This window comes from Sus scrofa, chromosome 2, assembly GCF_000003025.6.
Source record: "Sus scrofa isolate TJ Tabasco breed Duroc chromosome 2, Sscrofa11.1, whole genome shotgun sequence".
In the NCBI taxonomy this organism is placed as follows: domain Eukaryota; kingdom Metazoa; phylum Chordata; class Mammalia; order Artiodactyla; family Suidae; genus Sus; species Sus scrofa.
This window is the reverse complement of record NC_010444.4, coordinates 24,789,791-24,814,056: the sequence shown is the minus strand read 5'-3', so window position 1 is coordinate 24,814,056 and position 24,266 is coordinate 24,789,791. Positions and strand designations below refer to the sequence as shown.

At 43.8% G+C, this 24,266-nt stretch overlaps 1 protein-coding gene across 3 annotated transcripts in view; it reads left to right on the top strand.

Moving 5' to 3' along the window:
• Window positions 1,415-24,266, top strand: part of PRR5L (proline rich 5 like) — a 165,778-nt gene continuing 142,926 nt past the window's right edge. For 2 of the 3 annotated variants that reach the window (XM_021083178.1, XM_021083180.1), the window contains exon 1: window positions 1,415-1,645. The gene's annotated coding sequence lies outside the window, so the exon portion shown is untranslated. Of the gene's footprint in view, window positions 1,646-23,415; window positions 23,493-24,266 lie in introns of all 3 variants that reach the window. The other variant, XM_021083177.1, reaches the window with a different exon arrangement.

Sequence of the window (24,266 nt, the reverse complement as noted above, 5' to 3'; positions counted from 1 at the left end):
TCATGAACTGAGATGAGGGCAGGTATCCAGGGAGACAGGGCTGCTCATCTTTATTGATCTGGTGCCACTTGCTCCAGGTCAAGGAGGGGCTTTAAAGTGACCTGATCATCTCACCAGGAAACTGCAGGCAAATTGAGGCCAGAAGACCTGAAAATGACAGATATGTGCTGGCTTGGAAATGCCCTCTGTGTCCAGATCGGGCATCACAAGCTGCATGATTCCAGGCTCACTTTGTATGAACAGTGTCTCGGGAAACACCAGTTTCAAAATAGGGAAATCTGACACAAAGATCTAGCTTTCCAGCTTTGCTTTAAAGATGGACGGGCCTGGCCATGCCATTCCTACCTTTTCACGTTACAACAGTTGCCTAGAGCTGAGCCCTGGCTGCCCCCAAACACTGGCACGAGTGCTTGAATCCCCACTGTCCCCATTGCTCTCTGCAGTGTCGCCGTTGGTCCTCTCTATACATTGGTCACCTGCCTTATCCCTGTGGATATTTGTTGGGTGCCCAACTTCCCTGAGGGACCTAATGGGGAAAACTTAGGCCATAATAGGTGGTGAGGCTGAATTTGGGTGTTTGAGATCCTGGGGTTCCAGCCATGCCCTTAGCATCTCCTCATGAGTCTAAGCAAATTGCAAGTGTAATGTGAGCGTCTAATTTGTCATTCATGCTTCTAGAGCAATTTTTATAAGCCACATAATTCTCTATGAGTTTTACATGTATTAACTCATTTAATCCTCACTAACCCAAGAATGATCCCAGTTTACAGGTGGAAAAACTAAGGCTGGGAGAAAAAAAAAACGGACAGTGCTTGGGTAATTAGTAGCAGGACCAGGATTTAAAGTCAGGAGCCTCATTTTGTGAGCTTGCTCCTACCTGGGTGTCTGGTTAATAAGGGGGTGCAATCGCTACTATGTAAGGAATGATCTGGTCTTAGCAATTGCGGCTGCCCTGAGGCCGGCACTGGAGGATTTGAAGAGATGACACCCTGATTTTTTTTCAGCTCTAACTTGTGGTGAGTCTCTGAAAACATGTTAAGAGAGGAGGCAAGGGAAAGGAAAGGGGTACTTGGCAATTTGCCATGCCCAGAAGACTGGCGCATACCCAGGTGCTCACCCCTGATGGGGTGTCGCCTGCTCCCCATTACAGAACACTGTGGGCTGGGAGTCTGAAGTTGCTCTCCCAGTGCTGACTGGCCGGGTGGCTGTGATTAGCAAAGTCCAGTGAGCATCAGGCCCGGGAGGGCACTGTGGCCTCATTCCCGTCCCCAGGAGTAACACAGAAGTGGCTGGTAACACGGAGCATTGTCCTCGCCCACACAGGGCCTCTTTGTCTCCTCGATGCACAGAGAGGAGGCCGTGACAATGGCCTTGAATGGCACTTTGCTCTCCTTTCTCCAATGTTACGCTTGTTTTTTTCAGTGCTGAAAACAGCTAAACAATTACTTCCTGCGGGGAGTGTCAGCTTTTCATCTTTTCCGCCTGCTCCTCTGGCAGTCCTCGGGGCCCCGAGCAGTGGGAGCTGAGTGGACACATGGGCCCAGGGAGAGCTGGGCTCCATGGAGGCTGAAAGGCTGTGGCACCTCACCTTTCCCTGGCCAGGTGGGACCTGCCCTGGAGGAAGGAACCAGACCAGGGAACGCAGGTGAGAGTCTGGAAGCAGCTGGTGGGGCGTGGGGGTTGGAGGTCACGGCTGCAGGTCTAGCCAGAGGAGGATGGCTTTCTGCTTTCAAGACACCCTGTTTGCTTGAGAGCCGCTGTCTGCTGGTAAACAAAGATGAAAAAGCTACTGAGGTCAAGTTCGGCAGCCTCTAGACTAGGGAAGCACTCTTCCTGTCTGATCTCCACTCCATGCCTTTGATGTCTTTGGGTGACCGGAAACGTCAAGGTCCCCGTGGGTTTGTTGAGATGACTAGTCCTCTAATGATAGCTGCCATCATGAAGCGCTAACTCTGTGTGTCGGACATGTAGACATATGACTATGTGGAGCTGACTGTCCTGATAGCAGTTATAGAAAATACAACGTGCTTTCCATTCTTGCCTGAGTGCCACCCAGGCAGCCTGGTGCTAGAATCTGTGCTGCACACCACCGTGCCTCTTGTGTAATGGTCTTTACAATAGACCGAGCTTACTGCAGGGTTCCACTTGGAAGGACTTTGATCTCTAATGATAACTATGTGTACTGAGTCCCTTACCTGGTGGCAGGCAAGGTTCTAAATGGTTTGCTTCTATTTCCTCATTAATTCTACATAATAACTCTCTGGGATGAGTTAACTTTAATCATCCCCTTTTTACAAATGAAGTACAGAGACATTAAGCAATTTACCCAGGATCGCACAGCTGTCTGGGGGCAGAATCAGGGTTTGAACACAATTCTGATTGAATACTCTGCAGGATTAGGTGAATCGAATGCCTGCCCAGCCCTGTGAGTAATGCTTGGTTTGCAGTGAGTCTCTTTGTCCGGGTCACGAGGCCTGGAGTGTGGCGTTCCGTCCCTGGCTTTGCCGAACAGCAGCACTGAGTTATCCATTTCAGAAACTCAGACGCTCTTAAATGGTTCGCCTGTTGTCCTCAGCTTTCGCCAAGCTCGAGAAGATGGAACTGCCCGGTGGGGACAGGGAGGGATTTGGAATGATAATCGCTCAATGTGTGTCACCTCTTCCTTGGCCAGAGACAGGCCAAGCTGCCACATAGGTGGGAGGACAGATGTTAAATAAACAGGACTCGCTGGCTATATGCAGGAAGCCAGCTTTATTTTTGTCTATCTCTGCCCCTTAATTTTTTTGTAGGGCCCTACTCTTTCCTTGCCCTGGGGTGAAAATTAGGGCAGGTCCCTGGCTCTTCTGCTTGCTTACCTTTCTAGTTTCAACAATGTCTCAGTTGAGTAATTGATACATCCAGGTCTGTGCAATAACCCAGACCTTCAAACTTCCTTCCAAGCGGACACTCCTCTTTGCCACCACCTCCCCTGCCTCTCGGGGGGAGCTGGGAAAGGGAGTCTGTTGTCAGTTTCTGGTTTCCCACCCAGTACTTCCACCTGGCTAACTGAGGCTTCTGCCCCCTGGTGGGAGAGGGGGAAGGAAGGGGAGCAGGAAGTTCTCACCTGGTTAACGCTGTGGGACGCTGGCATCCCCCTGGCTGGGCCTGGTAGGCAATTAACCTGATTCTTTGTCTCATGGTTGGATTTTGTGGATTCTTCAGAAAACCCTCTAAGCTGCCAGTCCCTTGAAGCAGGTGCCTGAGACTATTCTTAGTCCCCCTGCATCTGAGCAGTCTGTATTAGTCAGCCTGGACTGCCAAAGCTAATATACAGAGGGGGTGGCTTAAACTACAGAAATTTATGTCCTCAGAGTCCTGGAAGCTTGAAGTCTGGGGCCAAGGTATGGGCCTCTGTCCTTGGCTTGTAGATGGTATCTTTTCCCTGTGTCGTCACATGGCCTTTGTTATAAAGGTAAAAAGCTTGTGCTCCAGCTGTAATGCAGGAGCTGGGCCAGAGGTGACAAGTCCATCAGGAACCTTCACAGGTACAGTATGAGAGTTTCCTCCAGGTATCAAGGGATCTCTGCTTCTTGAAACCCCTCCCCCTCCCCCAGGATAACTTAATCCATGGAATCATGACAAAGGGGTGGAATAGATTCTTTTGGTGCATCGAAGCAATATTATGTTCTGAAAGCCTCATCTGAGGCAGAAGGGGATGCATCATCTTACTTTCTGTCTCCTAAGGGGTTCTTTACCTAATAAAGATCTTAAAATATAAAGATTTTTATTTTTAAGCAATTTTTTGGTTTAGTGTTTTTTTTTTTTTTTTTTTTTTTTTTTTGTCTTTTTGCCATTTCTTGGGCCACTCTCGAGGCATATGGAGGTTCTCAGGCTAGGGGTCAAATCAGAGCTGTAGCCTCCGGCCTACACCAGAGCCACAGCAACAGCAACTTGGGTCCAAGCCGCGTCTGCAACCTACACCACAGCTCACGGTAACGCCAGATCCTTAACCCACTGAGCAAGGCCAGGGATTGAACCCACAATCTCATGGTCCCTAGTCAGATTCTTTAACCACTGAGCCACGACGGGAACTCCTGGTTTAGTTTTTAATTATTTTCTTTTTTTAAAAAGTGCGATGGGAATATAGTTGAACTAACCAAGTTGTGTTAGTGTCATGCATACAACAGAGTAAATCAGTTATACCTGTACAGATACCCATTCACTTTCAGATTCTTTTCCTGAGTAGGTTATGATGAAATGTCCCTTGCCATTGCCCATCCTTGCACAATTTCCTAGGAAAAGGAGGGTGAAAAATGGGTCCGGCAGCTGATTAGAAGCTGCTCGCTAAGGCTGCGTCCAGGGTCCATTGGAGGCAGCCCAGGGTTGGGCCGGGCTGGGCTGGGCTGGGGTGCCATCGGGGGCACACAGAACTGGACTGGGATGGGCTGGGGTTGCAGCTGACTCAGACCAGGGAGGAAGGAGAGGAAGCTATTTCTGTTCATCCACTGAGCAATTGTTTAGTGAACAACTCTTATGCCCAGGGCCTTTGTGGCCGCTCTGCCAGAAAAGGGACGGGCTGTTGAAAGGGCCGTGGAAGAAGTGCGGTCCAAGCTTCTGTCCCGGTTCTCAGAGGAAGGTGAAATGCTGTAAGGAGGGTGTTTCAGGTGGAGGGAATGGAAAAGCATCATGTGATCAGAGACCAGCAGCTGGTTGGGAATGGCCAGAACTCCGAGATCGGGGGTGGGGGTGGGGGTGCAGGACTTGGGACAGGGAGAAGGGAGACGCTGGGAGCCACCACATTACACCTGAGGCTGGAGAGGGAGGCTGGACCCCGGTGAGAACCCACAGGGCTTGAAGCAGAGAAGCCGCTGGAGTGAGTCTACCTTTTAGAGAGTGAGCTCTGAGGCAGGACGGGGACCCATTGGAGCATTGGGGGGTTGGGACTCGGGGAGTTGGGCAAGGGAGGCTGAAGGGCCAAACTGCAGCCCGGGCCTCAGCAATGACAGGGAAGGGTGGTTGGGCCAGGAGAATGTGGGAGCTGAGCACGCGTGCACACACATGGGTGGAGGGGGCAGCTGGGCTGAAGACCTTTTTAACAGGAGGAAGTGGGATTATTCTTTCAACAAATACCTACCAAGGGCTAGTGCTCTCAAGGGGACACATTCCATTCCTCTCAGAGCTCACAGCCCCAGGAAAGGAGCAATTCAAATGCAATGTAGCAGAAAGACAGTAAAAGGGAATTAGGGAGGGGCTGGGGAAGTTTGGATAGGAACCAAGTACTCAGTTATTAGAGAATGATTTTTTTTTTTGGTGTTGCTCTGGTCTTATAATTTAGGTTGGAAAATACCCCTCAGCTTTTTTCCTTTTTGGAGCTACAAGTTGAAACATTTAGGGTTGAAAGGTCATGATGTCTGTAGTATACTTGGAAACAAAAGTGTGTGTGTGTGTGTGTGTGTGTGCATGTATATATGGAGAGAGAAGGGGGAGGTGGTGAAGCGTGACTTGTTGGGAGAATGTGAGAGTTCATGGACTACTCTGTCGTTCTTTTGGCTTTTGACTTTCTATGTGAAGTCGTTCCTAATAAAAATTTTAAAATGTGAAGCACCAAGTGCCTGGATGGGACGTAAGGATGCTATGGACACACAAAGAAGGGCCCCTGATTGGATTTGATGGGTGAGAGAAGCATGCCAAAGAAAATATCATCTAAGACCTGACTGATGAGAAGTCAACAGGCAGGAGGCTGGGGAAGAACTTAAGGAGGATGTTCCAGGCAGAGGGAACAGCATGTGTGAAGACCTGGTAGCCTGTGTTGCTAGAGGAACAAAAGGACATTGGATGTGAGTCTAGAATATGAAGCAAGGAGTCACCGAGAGGTGAGAAGGGAAAGGCGAGAAGGTCCTGCAGAGTTGGGTTAGGTAGGAGGGTTTGGATTTTTGTCCTGGCACTGGTATAAATGGGGAGAAAGATACCATTCATGAGTAACCAACTGTTAGTCTCCGGTAGCCACTGTTCTGAACACTTCATCTAGATGAGTTTACTTAATCCTCACTGTGTCTTTCCTAGGGACCTACAGAATTAGCATCTCTGTTTCAGAGTTTGGGCAAACTGAGGCCGAGCAGAGTTAAGTGACCTGTCCCAGGTCACAAATCCAGAGGAGCCTGGAGGAGTGGCTCTTAACCATTAGGCCACACTACCTCTTGAGTCCTGTCACTGTCCATGTGAAGAAGGAATTGGGAGGAAAGCAAGAAGGCTGCTTAGGAAGTGGTTGCACACACGAAGGCACGTGGTAATGGTGAATGAAAATTGAAAAATGAAAAATGAAAAATGAAAAATGTATCCTTGGGAGTTCCCTGTGACCTAGCAAGTTAAGAATCCAGCATTGACACTGTTGGAGCTCAGGTTACTGCTGGGGCACAGGTTTGATCCCTGGCCTGGGAACGTCTACATGTCATGGGCACAGCAAAAAAAAAAAAAAGTAAGAGTGACATGGAGAAAATGGACAGGAGAGAGTTATTTTGGAGCGACAGCAAGAAGACTTGGTGATTAAACAGTTATGCACAAGGGGAGTCCAAGATGGCGCCCAAACCCTACCCCACGGACCACCTGCCCCCTTCTTAGCCCGAACCGTGGGACAGAAAATGTCCCATGGTTGGAGAAGAGATCTCTTCCTAAGAAATGGAGAAGGTATCAGCAGATCCCTACCACCCCCTTCATCTGCGAGGAGCGGCTTCTTATACATCTGACTTGTCTTTCTCTCCTTCACCTCTGCCAACCATTGGTTTGGGGGCAACGTGCCATTTTCACCATTTTGTCCCCTGCAACTGTTGGAATCTACAGGTCAGTCCTGGACCCTAAGCTTACCGGCCCTGTTAAGCCACAGCCCCCTGTTGTTTGTAATTGTCTCCTAACCCACTCAGCACATTCCTAGCCTTGAATGATGTGATGTGAACACCTGTCCTGTTTCATTAGCAGCCCTTGATCCGTGGGCCTCCTTGGAGAGCTCGGTGGGGACGACAAATTAAACAAATATTGAAAAACAATAGAAACAAAAATACTTGGCCGTGTCCGTCTAATGCTTATTGATTTTTAAGATCTTCTCGGGCATGAAAACAAGATTCATGGCTGGCCTCTTGACTTCAGAGTCCTGTTAACTGCAAGAGCAGCTTATCGACCAGGGCAGGGGTGCCCAGCGGGCAGGCACAGGCTTGTCTCCCCTGCAGGTCATGAATCCCAGGCATGAAGCGCTGCCAGGTGGGAGCTGCACCCACTTGCAATGAGAGGCACTCCAGCCCAGGAAGGGGAAGTGTGTCCAGGGAAGCTACCGAGGCCATGTGTCTGCTCCATACCAGTTCTGTTCCATACCTGGCCTTGTTTTTTTTTTTCTTACAAAAGGCCGGGAGAATTCCAGGTTATTGTGTTTCTGTGTCAAAATGATACAGCTACTACATAAATTCATGCATAGAGGACATGTCTCTGCAGAGTGAAACGTGAGCTCTTCTGCGTGCACTCCTGCCTTCCATTCCTCTCGCCATAGAAACTGTTCATTTCACAGCAGAAGTTTCTTTAGCTGCTGCTATGGGCGACATCCAGTTATAGGTGTTGGTGATACAGCAGCACACGACCTCCAAAGATCTCTGCTCTCCTGGAGCTTATTACCTAAGAGGTTTGGGGTGCAGCCTTCCAATCTATATCTATAGCATTTTATAAGTATATTGATACCTGCAGTTTTATGTCTATAGGTTCATGTCATACACATAGTCTGTGACTGACTGTTTCACTAACAATGTGTGTTGGAGCTCATTTCTTGCAGCATAAATGGGCCTTCCTCATTCTTTGAAAGCTGGAAAATGGTCTTCTGTAGGGATAAACCCCTGCAGATAGACCTACATTCTCTCTCTTTTTTCCACAGTGTGGCAACAACCCTGCTTCTGCATATCCGGCTGAGTCCATGAGATCTGTACACTTACTAACTAACACTGGATACTCAATTAACCTCTCTGTGCTTCAGTTTCTTCATGTGAATAGATACAATAATAGTACTTCCTTCTATACATCAAGGAAATGCAAAGTAACCACAATGAGACGCCTCTTCACTCCACTAGGCTGAATGTCATCAAAAAGCCAGGTAACGACAGGTGTTGGTTAGCAAGGATGCCCATGAGCTGATGAGTAGGTATATGAAAAGAGGTGTAGCTACACAATGGAATACTATTTGGCACTAACAAGGTATAAAGACCTGTTATGTGCTATAGCATGAATGAATCTTGAAAACATTATGCTAATTGAAAGAAGCCAGTCATGAAAGACCACATAGCCTATGATTTCATTTATATGAAATGTCCAGAATAGGCAAATCCATAGCGACAGGAAGTAGATGGTGGTTGTCAGATGTTTGAAGGGTTGAGGCAATGAGGAGTGAGGGTTTCTTTCCATTTCATGGAAATGGTCTAAAATCAGGGTGATGGTTACAGAACTCTGTGAATATACTAAAAACCACTGAATTTATACTTTAAGTGGGCAAATTGTATGGTATGTGAATTATATCTCAGTAGAGCTCTTATTTTTAAAAAAATGGGTTATGAGGATTATCTGAGATGACATAAAATGTGTTAGAACAGTACCTGGAGTACCTGGCATTTTGTAAGCTCTAGATAAATATCTGCCCCTCTGGCTATTGTTTCTGAAGAATGGATTCCTCACAACAATTCTGTGCCATAGGTACTGGTGCAAAAGTGGAGTTAGAGAAATCAAGGGACTTGCCCAAAGACACAGTGCTAATAAGTGGCTGAGGTGGATATTGGTCAAAATGGTTGAGCTGTGAGTCAAGAGTCAGGACCTGGGATGTTTTGTGATCTCATAGAAAAGCAAGGACTTAGGGCGAGCTTCAGGGGAAGTGGATTCGGCCATTCAGGGATGTCCTTTCCATCTCTCTGCTCTGCCCTCTTCCTGTAGTTTTCCTCTTCAGGAAGACAGAGGGCTCTAGAAAAGTGATACCTAGACATAACAAGATTCAGAGGAAGAAGAGAGGGTCCATTCCGCTCTAGGAGGGTCCATTTCTCCTTACAGTGAAGGGACTTTTTCCAGGAGCCCCTCCTCTACTTCTTCCAGCCAGCTCTTCCAAGGACACACTGTCTCCTTGGCCTGTTCTAGGTTATGGACCTTTTCCTGAACCAATTAATCACTGGCAAAGGGAACTGAATTATCCCAATTAGGCTGAGGTGTGGGTTGGAGGTGGGTCACTGTTCCCTGAGGAGGGGCATTCCATGAGCAGAATTCGGATTCTTCTCGAAGGTAGAAGGGAACAAGGATGTTGAGGAGCTGAGTGGAGAAACCAATAGTATTGAGCATAAGGAAGGTTGAAACTTATGTTGTCAAACTCAGGAGTTGTATCCCTAGCCACTGCAGGGTTCTGCATCTTGGCCATGACTTCCATTGTGGACCCTGATTATTTAGGGTGGAGCTTATAAATTACCCACATCTACTTCATCTCTCTGCTTACAGGTCCCGTGCTCTGTGAAGGGGATGGGAGTGGGGGCGTGACAGCTTGATTTAGGGCAGATGAAGTGAAGTAGTGGGTTTTTTAAGTATCCCAGATCAACTAGATACTTTCCATCTTGGGGGTGTACAGTCTGGGAGAATGCCATTTCACATTCCCTTTAGATCTCTTGAGAAAAGTCCCTTTAGGAACCCTCCTACACTATTGGTGGGAATGTAAAATGGTACAATTACTATGGAAAAACAGTATGAAGATTCCTCAAAAATTAAATATAGAACTATCATATGATCTAGCAATCCCATCCCTGGGCATATAGCTGGAGAAAACCATAATTTGAAAAAATGCACACACCCAGTGTTCATAGGAGTGCTATTTACAATAGCCAGACATGGAAGCAACCTAAATGTCCATCAGCAGAGGGATAGGTAAAGAAGATGTAGTGCATATATACAATGGAATATTACTCGGCCATAAAAAAGAATGAAATAATGCTATTTGCAAAAATATTATTTAGCATACTAAATGAAGTAAGTCAGACAGAGAAAGAAACATTGCATAGCATCACTTATATATGGAATCTAAAAAAAAAAAAGGATACAAATGAGCTTACCTGCAGAACAGAAACAGACTCACAGACTTTGAAAACAATCTTGTGGTTACCAAAGGGGAGAGGCGTTGGGGGGGTATTGGAGGTTTGGGATTGGCATATGCATACTGTGGTATATGGAATAGTTGGACAACAAGAACCTGCTGTATATCACAAGGAACTCTACCCAATATTCTGTGATGATCTATATGGGAAAAGAGTCTCAAAAAGGAATGGGTGTGTGTACATGTATAACTAAATCAGTTTGCTAAACAGCAGAAATTATCACAACATTCTAAATCAACTATACTTCAATAAAACTTAAAAAAGAAAGGTCCCTTTTTTATTGTCTCCACTTGAGAGCTTACAGGACTGACTTGATTAATAGGACAGTGACAGTTTGTTGATTTAGAGGGTTTGGGGAAGAAGTACTTTACCTCCCTTCCTGGGAATCACACTTTTAGCTGACATGATAGATCAGAGTATTATTCAGCAAATCTTCACCCAAATCCCATGCAGCTTGGGACATAGTATGCCTCTTGCCCCACTGCTCCACTGACTTTGGGCTTTGCCACTGACCTGCTTTAGCCAAGGGACCGTCAGTGGCTAAAACTCTAGCGGAGTCTTTAAATAATGTTTACACTGTCTGGCTTCCCTTCTGACCACCATGAGAAAGGCATGCCTCGGGCAGCCAGTGCCCTTTCTCCTTGGATCCCAGGATTAGTCACATGGACTAGACCCAAACCCATGCTGAAGCAGAGTCACCTAAGCCAATCTAGAGATCTGTGAATAAGAAAAATTAATGCTTGATTTCACAAGTCACAAGTTTTTCTATTGCAGCAGTGTTGCAGCAACAGAAGACCGCTACATGTGATATTTTCAAGTGTTGCCCAAAGGCTCCGGATGGGTGGCAGACTTGTAGGACAAGATGTGAGAACATGTCCCATCAAAGCAGACCCTGGAATAGATATGTTGAATATAACTCAGGAGGGAGTGAATTGGAGATATTTTAGAGAATTTCTTGGAACAGCTCAAATTCTAAGAATTTTTGACAAAATGTTCTCTGACCCATTCTCACCAGAACAAGCGTCATGACCAAGATTGCTAAAACACATATTTCATCATCAATGCTCAAATGTAGTAGAATATAAGGGAAAGAGAACTGGACATGGTATGGGGTTTTTGTTTGATTGGTTTTTTGGCCATGTCTGAGGCATGCAGAAGTTCCTGGACCAGGGATTAAACACACACCATAGCAGTGACCCAAGCCACTGCAGTGACAACACCAGGTCCTTAACTCGCTGAGCCACAGGGGAACTCCAGTGTTTTGTTTTGTTTCTGTTTTTTGGACAGTGTGGTTTTGTACCACAGTGCAGCTCATGTCTAGTCTATGACTTTGGGTATGTCATGTAACCATCTGAATCTCACTTTCCTCATCTGCAAGTTGAGTGGTTATAAAAATAAAATGACCATGTAGAGTTATGGTTTCCAAGTTGTACTTTTGTGTAGTATTTACCTATACACTGGAATATTACTCAGCCATAAAAAGAATGAAAGGAGTTCCCTGGTGGCCTAGTGGGTTAAGGATCTGGCATTGTCACTACTGTGGTTCAGTTGCTGCCATGGCAGGGGTTCAATCCCTGGCCTGGGAATTTCCATATGCTGCAGATGCATCCAACTTTTTCTTAAAAAAGAGTGAAATAACGCCTTTTGCAGCAGTGTGGATAGACCTAGAGGACAATGTTAAATGTACCAAAATCCGTATTATAGGGGTGCCAGAAGGAAAAGAGAGACGGAAGGGGACAGAAAAAACATTCCAAGAGATAATAGCTGAAAACTTCCCTAACATAGGGAAGGAATCACTCACTCACATTCAGGAAGCGCAATGAGTACCATATAAAATAAACCCAAGGAGGAACACCCCGAGACACATACTAATCAAACTGACCAAAATTAAAGACAAAGAGAAAATCTTGAAAGCAGGTAGAGAAAAGAAACAAATAACATACAAGGGAACCCCAATAAGGTTATTGGCAGATCTTTGAGCAGAAACTGCAGGCCAGAAGGGAGTGGCATGATATACTTAACGCCATGAAAGGAAAAAACCTCCAACCAAGATTACTCTACCCAGGAAGGCTCTCATTCACATTTGAAGGAGAAATCAAAACCTTCACAGCTAAGCAAAAGCTGAGAGAATTCAGCAACACTAAACCAGCCTTACAACAAATACTAAAGGAACTTCTCTAGGCAGAAAAGAACAAGAGAAGGAAAGAAAAAAGAGCAACAAAAACAAATCCAAAGTAATTAATAAAATGTCAATAAGAACATGCATATCAATAACTACCTTAAATGTCAACAGACTAAATGCCCCAACCAAAAGACATAGACTGGCTGAGTGGATACAAAAACAAGATCTATATATATGCTGTCTTCAAGACACCCACCTCACTTCTAGGGACACATACAAATTGAAAGTGAGAGGATGGAAGAAAATATTTCACACAAATAGGGATCAAAAGAAAGCTGGAGTAGCAATATTCATAACAGACAAAATAGACTTTAAAATGAAGAATATTTTCAGGGACAAAGAAGGACATTACATAATGATCAAAGGATCAATCCAAGAAGAAGATGATAACAATTTGAAATATCTACGCACTCAACATAGGTTCACCACAACATATAAGGCAACTGCTAACAACCTTAAAAGGACAAATCAACAAATCAACACAATCATAGTGGTGGACTTGAACACCCCACTTACAGCAATGGACAGATCATCCTGACAGAAAATCAATAAGGAAACACAGGCCCTGAATGATGCATTAAACCAGATGGACTTAATAGATATTTATAGGACATTCCATCCAAAAGCAACAGAATATACATTCTTCTCAAGTGCACATGGAGCATTCTCGTAGACTGTTCACATCCTGGGCGACAAATCCAACCTCAGTAACTTTAAGAAGATTGAAATCATATCAAGCATCTTTTACAACCACAATGCTATATGACTGGAAATCAACAACAAGAAAAAAACTGCAAAAAAAAAAAATGTGGAGACTCAACAACATGCTGCTAAACAACCAATGGATCACTGAAGAAATCAAAGAGGAAATTAAAAAATACCTAGCAGCAAATGACAACAAAGATATGACACTCCAAAACCTATGGGATGCAGCAAAAGCCATTCTAAGAGGAAAGTTTAGAGCAATACAAGCCCACCTCAGGAAACAAGAAAAAGCTCAAAGAAACAAGCTCACTTTACATCTAAAGCAGCTCGAGAGAGAAGAACAGACAAGACCTAAAGTTAGTCGAAGGAAAGAAATCATAAAGATCAGGGCAGAAATCAATGAAACAGAAACAAAGAAAACCATAGAAAAGATCAATGAAACGAAAAGCTGGCTCTTTGAAAAGATCAACAAAATTGATAAACCCTCAGCCAGACTTATCAAGAAAAAAGAGAGGACTCATATCAATAAAATTCAAAATGAAAAAGGAGACGTAACAATGGACATCACAGAAACACAAAGCATCATAAGAGACTACTATATGCAACCATACGCCAATAAAATGGAAAACCCCAAAGAAATGGACAAATTCTTAGAAAAGTACACGCTTCCAAGACTAAACCAAGATGAAATGGAAAAGATGAATGGACCCATCGCAAGAACTGAAATTGAAACTCTGATTAAAAAACTTCCAACAGGAGGAGTTCCCGTCATGGCGCAGTGGTTAACAAACCGGACTAGGAACCATGAGGTTGCGGGTTCGGTCCCTGCCCTTGCTCAGTGGGTTGACGATCCGGCGTTGCTGTGAGCTGTGGTGTAGGTTGCAGACACGGCTCGGATCCACGTTGCTGTGGCTCTGGCGTAGGCTGGTGGCTACAGCTCCGATTCGACCCTAGCCTGGGAACCTCCATATGCCGCAGGAGCGGCCCAAGAAATAGCAAAAGACAAAAAAAAAAAAAAAAAAAACAAAAAAAAAAAAAAAAAAACTTCCAACAAACAAAAGTCCAGGACCAGATGGCTTCACAGGCAAATTCTATCCAACATTTAGAGAAGCGCTAATAACACCTCTCCTTCTGAAACTCTTTCAAAAAATTGCAGAGGAAGGGATACTCCCAAGCTCATTTTATGAGGCCACCATCACCCCGATACCAAAACCAGACAAAGATTCCACAAAAGAAGAAAACTACAGGCCAATTTCACTGATGAACATCAATGCAAAAATCCTCCACAAAATACTAGCAAACCGCATCCAACAATACATTGAAAGGACAGTACATCATGATCAAGTGGGACTTAGCCCAGGGATGCAAGGGTTCTTCAATATCCGCAAATCCATCAGTGTGATACACCACATTAACAAACTGAAGAACCAAAACCATATGATTCTCTCAAAAGACGCAGAAAAAGCCTTTGACAAAATCCAACACCCATTTCTGATAAAAACCCTTTGGAAAGTGGGCACAGTGGGAACCTACCTCAACATAATAAAGGCCATATATGACAAACCCACAGCTAACATCATTCTCAATGGTGAAAAGCAGAAAGAATTCCCGCTGAGATCAGGAACAAGACAAGGATGTCCGCTCTCGCCACTACTCTTCAACATAGTTCTGGAAGTCCTAGCCACAGCCATCAGAGAAGAAAAAGAAATAAAAGGAATCCAAATTGGAAAAGAAGAAGTAAAATTATCACTATTTGCAGATGACATGATACTATACCTGGAGAATCCTAAAGAGTCTACCAGAAAACTGTTAGATCTCATTCACGAATTTGGCAAAGTCGCAGGATACAAAATTAATATGCAGAAAATGACAGCATTTCTATACACTAACAATGAAAGATCAGAAAGAGAAATTAAGGAAGTATCCTGTTTACCATCACATCCCAAAGAATAAAATACCTAGGAGTAAACCTACCTAATGAGACAAAAGACCTGTACTCTGAAAACTATAAGACACTGATGAAAGAAATCAAAGAGGACACAAATAGATGGAAAGACATACCATGCTCGTGGATTGGAAGAGTTAATATTATCAAAATGACTACACTACCTAAGGCAATCTACAGATTCAATGCAATCCCTATCAAATTACCAAGGACATTTTTCACAGAACTCAAACAAAATATTTTAAAGTTTGTTTGGAAGCGCAAAGGACCCAGAATAGCCAAAGACAGCCTGAAAAAGAAAAATGGAGCTGGAAGAATCAGGCTCCCGGACTTCAGACTATACTACAAAGCAACAGTCATCAAAACTGCATGGTACTGGCACAAAGACAGAAATATAGATCCGTGGAAAAGGATAGAAAGCCCAGAATTAAACCCACGCACCTACACCCAGCTAACCTATGACAGAGGAGGCAAGAATATACAATGGAGAAAGGACAGCTTGTTCAATAAATGGTGCTGGGAAACTGGACAGCCACATGGAAAAGAATGAAATGAGAACACTCCCTAACACCATACACAAAAATAAACTCCAAATGGATTAAAGACCTAGATGTAAGACCAGACACTATCAAACTCTTAAGAGGAAAACACAGGCCAAACACTCTCCGACGTAAACGACAGCAACATCTCCTCAGATCCACCTCTCAGAGTAGTGACAACAAAAACAAAAATAAACTAATGGGACCTAATCAAACTGAAAAGTTTCTGCACAGCAAAGGAAACCCCAAACAAAACGAAAAGACAACCCACAGAATGGGAGAAAATCTTTGCAAGTGAATCGACGGACAAGGGATTAATCTCCAAAATTTATAAACACCTTCTACAGCTCCATACCAAAAAAACAAACAACCCCATCAAAAAATGGGCAGAAGACCTAAATGAATAGTTCTCCAAAGAAGACATACAGATGGCCAAAAAACACATGAAAAGATGTTCAACATCACTCATCATTAGAGAAATGCAAATCAAAACCACTCTGAGGTACCACCTTACACCAGCCAGAATGGCCAGCATCCAAAAGTCTACAAACAATAAGTGCTAGAGAGGGTGTGGAGAAAAAGGAACCCTAGTACACTGTTGGTGGGATTGTAAATTGGTGCAACCACTGTGGAAAGCAGTATGGAGATTCCTAAGAAAACTAAACATAGAACTACCATTTGATCCAGTAATCCCATTCCTGGGTGTCTATCCAGAGAAAACCATGACTCGAAAAGACGCATGTACTCCAATGTTCATTGCAGCACTCTTTTCAATAGCCAAAACATGGAAACAACCTAAATGTCCACCAACAGAGGAGTGGATCAAGAAGTGGTACATATACACAATGGAATATTACTCAGCCATTAAAAGGAATAAAATACCAGCATTTTTAGCAACATGGATGGACCTAGAAATTATCATGCTAAGCCAAGTCAGCCATACAATGAGACACCAACATCCAATGCTTTCACTGACATGTAGAATCTGAAAAAAGGACAGACTGAACTTCTTTGAAGAACAGATGCTGACTCACAGACATTGCAAAACTTACCGTCTCCAGAGGAGACAGTTTGGGGGGTGCGGGGATGTGCTTGGGCTTTGGGATGGAAATCCTGTGAAATTGGATTGTTATGATCATTATACAACTACAGATGTGATAAATTCATTTGAGTAATAAATAAAATAAAGTGACCATGTAGAGTTATGGTTTCCAAGTTGTACTTTTGTGTAGTATTTACCTATACACTGGAATATTACTCAGCCATAAAAAAGAATGAAAGGAGTTCCCTGGTGGCCTAGTGGGTTAAGGATCTGGCATTGTCACTACTGTGGTTCAGTTGCTGCCATGGCAGGGGTTCAATCCCTGACCTGGGAATTTCCATATGCTGCAGGTGCATCCAAATTTTTCTTAAGAAAGAGTGAAATAACGCCTTTTGCATCAGTGTGGATAGACCTAGAGATGATCATACTAAATGAAATAAGCCAGAAAGAAAAAAACAAATATGATGTTATCACTTATATGTGGAATCTTAAAAAAAATGATAGAAATGAACTTATTTACAACCAGAAATAGACTCAAGACATAGAAAACAATTTTATGGTTACCAAAGGGGATATCAGGGGAGTGGGGAGATAAGTTAGGAGTTTGGAATTAACACATACACCCTACTATATATATATAATAAGAAAACAACAAGGAAATACAATATAGCACAGGCAAGTATATTCAGTATCTTGTAAGAACCTATAAGGGAAAAGAATCTGAAAAATATGTGTGTAACTGAACCACTTTGCTGTGTACTTGAAACTAACACAACATTATATATTAACTGTAATTTAATTTTTAAATGTGAGTTAAAAAAGAGACACATTTTTTATTTAAAATCTTTGCTTTAAGATCTTATGAAATTATGGTTGTAATTTAAAAAGTATACTTTTGATGAATAGGAATTTTCTTCAGAATCAATATAAAAAATTGATACTGATTACTACAGTCAGTTTAAATATTGATTATTAGGCATCATATGTTCCTCTGTTGTCAGAATCCTCAGGATTCCCTACAGCCCAGTGTGGAAGCAACTAACACTGAAATCCCTCTGCAAATGTCAGTGGGAGCGATGGTGGTAATGATGGTGATGATGGTGATGGTGGTGATGGTGGTGGTGATGATGATGGGAATGGGGATGGTGGTGATGGTGGTGATGATGGGGATGATGGGGATGGTGATGGTGGACTCGGTGGTGATGATGGTGGGGATGGTGATGGTGGTGATGATGGGGATGATGGGGATGGTGATGGTGGACTCGGTGGTGATGATGGTGGTGATGATGATGGGGATGGTGATGGTGGTGATGATGGTGGTGATGATGATGGGGATGGTGATGGTGGTGATGATGGTGGTGATGATGATGGGAATGGGGATGGTGGTGATGGTGGTGATGATGGGGATGGTGATGGTGGACTCGGTGGTGATGATGGTGGTGATGATGATGGGGATGGGGATGGTGATGATGGGGATGGTGATGGTATATGATTTCAGTTTCTCAAAATGTTCCCTTGCCTTCTCTTCCTCCCAGATCACTCTCATTGACTAGAACTTGAAAGTCACAATTAAAATATTTAAGAGTGTTTCAGAACACTTTTAAATTTGAAGGGATGAAGAGACTCAACTGCACTCACCAAAGTCAGCCATAATTATCACATGGTGACTGCCACAGTTCTGTGATGAACCTCTGCACCAGAACCTAGCAGACCCTGAGGTGGGGAGAGTGAGAAGTACAAATTCTCTAAGTGAATCATTGGGAATGATGGCAAGAGGAGCCACTCTTATTTAAACTCCTTGGTATCCAAACCTATGCATTCTAGTTATTGAGGACACAGTACTGTATCATGGTCATTAGTTCAACATATAGGCTACATCCTGAAGCATCCCCACCCCACAAGGTGTCATCTTGAAGCTGGCATCTTACCTGCATTTTTAGGGGTTCATTCTAATCTTTTTTTTTTCCCCTAACATTTCCTGAATCAAAAAAAAAAATTTTATTAAAGTGTAGTTGAGGAGTTCCCATTGTGGCTCAGCAGTAATGAATCTGACTAGGAGCCAGGACGATGCAGGTTCAATCCCTGGCCTCGCTCAGCGAGTTAAGGATCCCGAGTTGCCATGAGCTGTGGTGTAGGTCACAGAACACAGCTCAGAGTCTGCATTGCTGTGGCTGTTGTGTAGGCTGGCATCTGCAGCTCTGATTCGACCTCTAGCCTGGGAACTTCCGTATGCCATGGGTGTGGCCCTAAAAAGACAAAAAAATTAAAAAAGTATAGTTGATTTACAATATTCCTTCAATTTCTGCTGTATGGCAAAGTGACCCAGTCACACACATATATATACACATTCTTTTTTTTATACTAACTTCCATCATGTTCTAACCCAAGAGATTAGACAGTTTCCTGCGCTGTAACATAGGATCCCATTGCTTATCCCTTTTAAATGTAATAGTTTGTATCTACCAACCCCAAACTCCAGTCCATCCCACCCCCTCCCGCCTCCCCCCTAAGCAACCCCAAGTCTGCTCTCCATGTCCATGATTTGTTTCCCTTTTGTAGATAGGAGCAGTTGTGCCATATTTTAGATTCTACATATAAGTGATATCATATGATATTTGTCTTTCTTTTTCTGACTGACTTCACTTAGTATGAGAATCTCTAGGTGCCTTTTAATTTACATCCGGCAAATAGCCTCTGGGTGATGGAGTATAAGATGAGACCAGTATATCTTACGGTTATTGTAATATCTCCTTTGCTGTCAAGCAAGTCCCTTGGCAGAGCAATGTTATGCAAGATCCCTTGACGATAATAAATCAGACATTACGTGAGCTCTCGGACACTATTTCTACCTGCGGCAATAGGAGTGGGAAAGGCAGATCCGTACTTGTTACATATTGTTAATTCCCCTACTCCTTCCCTACCAGGGCTTTTACTTTAGTGTAGGAGACCTGCTGGAGCTCTGAATCCAACCTGCTTTGTCACTCTGCCATTCACAGAGTCGGATCCCAGGCTTGATTTTAAGCACAGTCTGCTCTCTGACTGAGGAGATGAGGCTTTCCTCAAGGGCTTTTAGGGACTCCTGGCTTTCGCATTGTAACTTGAATTGGCAGCTGAATGATTTGAGTGTTTCATTTTCTTCCTTCTGTGCTCCTATAGCACTTAACCTCTAATCAACCAACCAGTTCCACAGTCCATACAATGACCTTGCTTGCATACCTCTCAGATGCTGGATATTGCATTCCATTCCCAACTGTGTCCCACCCCAGTTCACTACCCAGAGTCTTAGTCCTTTGATGCTACAGTATCCTAGGAATTAGCAACACCTCACCTGCCACTAGCAACCCGTCCTTGGTGCCATCAAGCCATCGAGTGATCCACCCCCCAGAATCTTGTCCTGAGATTCTGCTTAGGAGTACTTCTGTTACCATGAAGCTCTTGAGACAAGGATTCCAGTATCAGTGGTTCATTTGGCAAAAGGAGGAAGCACCCACAGGGAGTAGAGAAGTGAGATGGGCAAGAGAAGGCCAACAAATGGTACATTATCAAGCAAGTTACTACACTGGGCGCGATCTGCTAGGACATGTCTGTAAACAATATAAAATGCAATCCTTAGAGTTTTCCCACCAGAATGGCAAAGGAGCTAGTTATTTATTTATATAAATTTTGGTCAGCGTTGGTTGAAGGCTGTGGGGGGTGGGCAGGGGATGTGTGATAATAATTACTGAGCCCTTCCAGCCTGCCTTGCACATGGACAGAGTGGGCACTGGTAGCTGAGAGAGCCCTTAGACAAAGAGATGCAGATGCTGGTCACTGAAAGCCAGGCTAGTGTGCCCTGAAATGCTGCCACCAACAGCATCAACTGCAGGGAGGGATGAAGGGGAGATAGTTTGAGAATGCAAAACTGAGTTTGGGGAGGGCAAGGATGTTAGGACAAATCAAAGGGCATCCAAATTGTCCTAATTCTTTCTTTCTTTCTGGGCTTTTTTTTTTTTTGGTGCTAGTTGCATTCTAAGGTGTGGCTTGGAACAGCTTTTTGTTGTTTATAAAAATCTTAAAGGGGTAAAAGCAAAAACACATTATTTCTCGGTGACAAATCTAGCACTCATGCGACATTTTCACAACCTCAAGCATGCATCTCTGGCTTGAATGGGGGAGGGCTGGGGAAGTGAATGTCTTAGTAGGACGATTGCTCTGCCCCTCGTGGGTCCAGTCAGGGAGGCAAAGGAAAGGCCTCCCCGCTTAGCCTCCTCTTGAGTTGGTGGGCTAGTCTGGGTTGAGTTTTATATTATCGTAATGATGCCCCTGAAATAATAGTAAAAAAAAAAAAAAATGCTCCATATATAGACTACCTAGTCCAAGATGTCCTTTTTTTTTTCTTCTGGGATGAGGAGACTTGGAATCTTTGGAAAAAGGTGGACATGGCAATCTCTCCTGACGTAGTAAGATCTTACAGTGGGGCTTTTGCTAAGCATGTTTTGCTTCTTTGCTCTGAAAGATGGTGGTGCTGGATCATGTTGGAATTTGGGAATACCTGTCAACCTCCCGCCTTCTCATGAAGTTCTAGCCAATTGAAATAGAGACACAAGGAGTCAAGGTATCAGCCTGTGAACAGCAAATAATCAGAGACCATCAGAATGTTTGTTAATAGAAGGAGGGCTGAATAAATACGATACATCCATAATGTGGAATACTATGCAACTTTAAAAAAATCAGGATGGTCTCTCTGAGTGCTCACAGGGAAAGAACTCCAAGAAAACGAATAGGAGTGAGAGGGATTAATAACTAATACATTTATATATATATATAAATGTGTCATATATAAATAATAAATATATAAATATTCATATTTAAATATTTATTATATATTTAATAATAAATAATATTAATATTAATATTTAAATATTTATTATATATTTAATAATAAATAATATAAATATATAAATAACTAGCAAATATATAAATAATAATATATATGTGATATATATATATGTGTGTGTGTGTATATATATATATATATATAGGAGTTTGGAAGGCATCAAAAGAAAATACTAATAGGTAGAGCTCGAGGATGGGAACAGGGTGGGTGGGGGCCTGAGTGGGAAGAAGACTTTTCACTGAATACCATTTTGGGGAAACATGTACATAAATACATTCATTGCATATATCTAGCAATCTAGAGAATGACTCAGAGAAGGGAAGACGTGGGAAGGACACTAGCACCCATCTCATTATTGATGACTCATCACATACCAAGTGCAGAGGACAGCACCTGGCCCATTATAGATGCTCAATCACTTTGAAGGTTTCATTTTACTACTTCAGTCATTTCTTTTTGTGGCCAGGAGCAGAGACCCTAACTCTGTACTTAAGACAGAACAGAGTCTAAGGTTTCTGGCCTGGTCAGGACCTGCCCCTTCCTGACATCACTGGCTCATGCAGCAGCTGTGTTTCCAGTCCAATTTCCAAGGGGCTCTTGGGAGAAGCTGCTCTGCCAGCAGATGTGGCCTCTAGGATTCCAGAGGTAACGCCAGATGTTGGCACTCAGCTATGCTCAGGGAACACCCTATCAGTGTTCATTCTCTGCATAATTGCAAAGTAAACGATTTAATGTTATTTGAAAATGATTTAATGTTATTTTGACTCTAAAAATGAATGCTTTCCCTAATAGAACCCTCATCCCACCTCTCAACCACATCAGATCGGTCCTTCTCTGTCTTATTTCTGTCACAGGGAAAGAAGCAACAAATGCAGGGCTCACCCTGGGAGAAAAACTTACTTGGAGCTTGGTTGGTGTTGATCTAATCTTGGGCAGAAGGAGGAAAAGTATAGCTACCTCTGTTATTAGGGATTTCCCACTCCTAATAGTGTTACCTTTTCTACCCTGCATTCTGAAGGCAGTTTTAAGGCACACCAATGTCCAAGGTTCAAAGAGTCAAGTGTGTTTCAGGTTTTACAAAACATTGAGTACATCAGAGATAGTTTTGTCCTCATCCCCAGTTTCTGGTGAGAGACAAGTTGTGCTTTGGTGTGTGGCCAAATGCTGTCTTCTTTTGAAGCAGCAGATGAGCCAATGACAGACAAGCTTGCCGTGCAGATGTAATCAGACCAAGAAGGCCATGCTCAGAGCAGGGTGGGGCCTAGGGACCGGACCCCTGGCTTGGGAGTCCCAACTCATCCCCAGGGTCTTTTCCTTGATGAACACTTCAAAAGAGGAGCCCAGCAGCAGCCAAAAGTCACTGACCTCAACGCATTGCTAATCAAATCCACCTGAGGAAGAATACAAACTAGCATCTGCAACCACACATCACAGGAGGGAGCATCCTGCAATTCCTTCACTACTGAATTCTCCATGCACTGCCCTCCAGGCTGTATGTGCTGGAGGTTTCAGTGCAGTGGTTTGGATCCTGGGCTCTGAAGCCTGATTGAGTTCAAGTCCCAGCTGTGCTTCTTACTAGCTGCTGCGTGGTTTTGACCCAGCTGCTTAACTTCTCTGTGCCTCAATTTCGCTTCCATAATTGTGAAGTGTAGATGAGTTAACAATGGGTAAAGTACCTATTTCATAGTAAGTGATATAGAAGTTTAGTCTCAAATACCCTTTAAGGAGTTTTTTTACAGTGGGGCTTTGCTTAGTGTGTTTTGCTTCTTTGCTCTGCTCCCCCCCCCACCTTGTTTAGTACCTGGTACTAAGAAGTACTTCATTCAGTACTGAAGAGTACCAAAGAGTTTCGGTTGAACGCTGTGCTTGGCAAGAAGGAACTCAAATGAGCTCCAGGTAGATAATTGATGTAACCTGGATGGATGTTGGTTGGCCTCCTGGGCATGCGTGGATTGCCTCCATTAAAAACTGCCTCTGCTTTTGTTTTGCAATAATCCAGAAATTGGCGCCTGAGTTACCCTAAAAGTGCCTCCTCACACGACAGCAAGCAAAGTGGACGTTAATGACAATATTCTGGTGAGTTCTGAGGAGGGGGATGAGGGGCGTCCCTCGACAGTTCATACGCGCACGCAGACGGCGAAGACAACCGCGCCTCCCTCGGGTTTTCTCCCCTCCGAAGTCCCTGTGTGGCTGTGCTTTGAAGGTTTCCTTCCGTTCCCCTTTCCCCGCATCAGCCTCCGATGCTGTTCTCCTTTCTCTGCCTCTTGGGAACTTTAAATTCCTCCCATTTGGCCCTGCTCCAGCTCCCGCGCACAAACTTACCCAATCAAACGCGTCGCAGCCCAACACCTCCAAGTTTGATTCACTGGATGGATCAAGACGTTGCTCTCCTACAAGGGCGTCGGAGTACTTTGCAGACACCCACATGCCCGTTCTCCCGTTGAGCACCTACGCCCTGTCATTTATTAACTCTGTGATAGCGGGCAAGGTAGCCAATCTCTCTGAATCCCAGGTTAGTCACCTAAGAAAGTACGGTAATGATAGCTGTTGTGAAGACAAAGTGAAATCATGCCTGCAAAACACGGAACCGTGCCTCATGTTAATGGGAATGCAACCTGTGCTTTTTGAGTAAATAATAGCCTGATCTCTCACGGGATTCCTCACAGTAGAGAAAATGGGCATTGATAATTTTGTGTGAGATGAGAAGTGTATGAAGCATTCAGAGCTCAAAGGAGGGAACAGTTAGGGTTCTCTAGATAGCATTGGGAACTTTGCAAATTAATCACTCTGCGTATGTTTCTTTTATTGAAAAATAGGGATAATAATAGTATGTTTTTATACGGCTGTTGG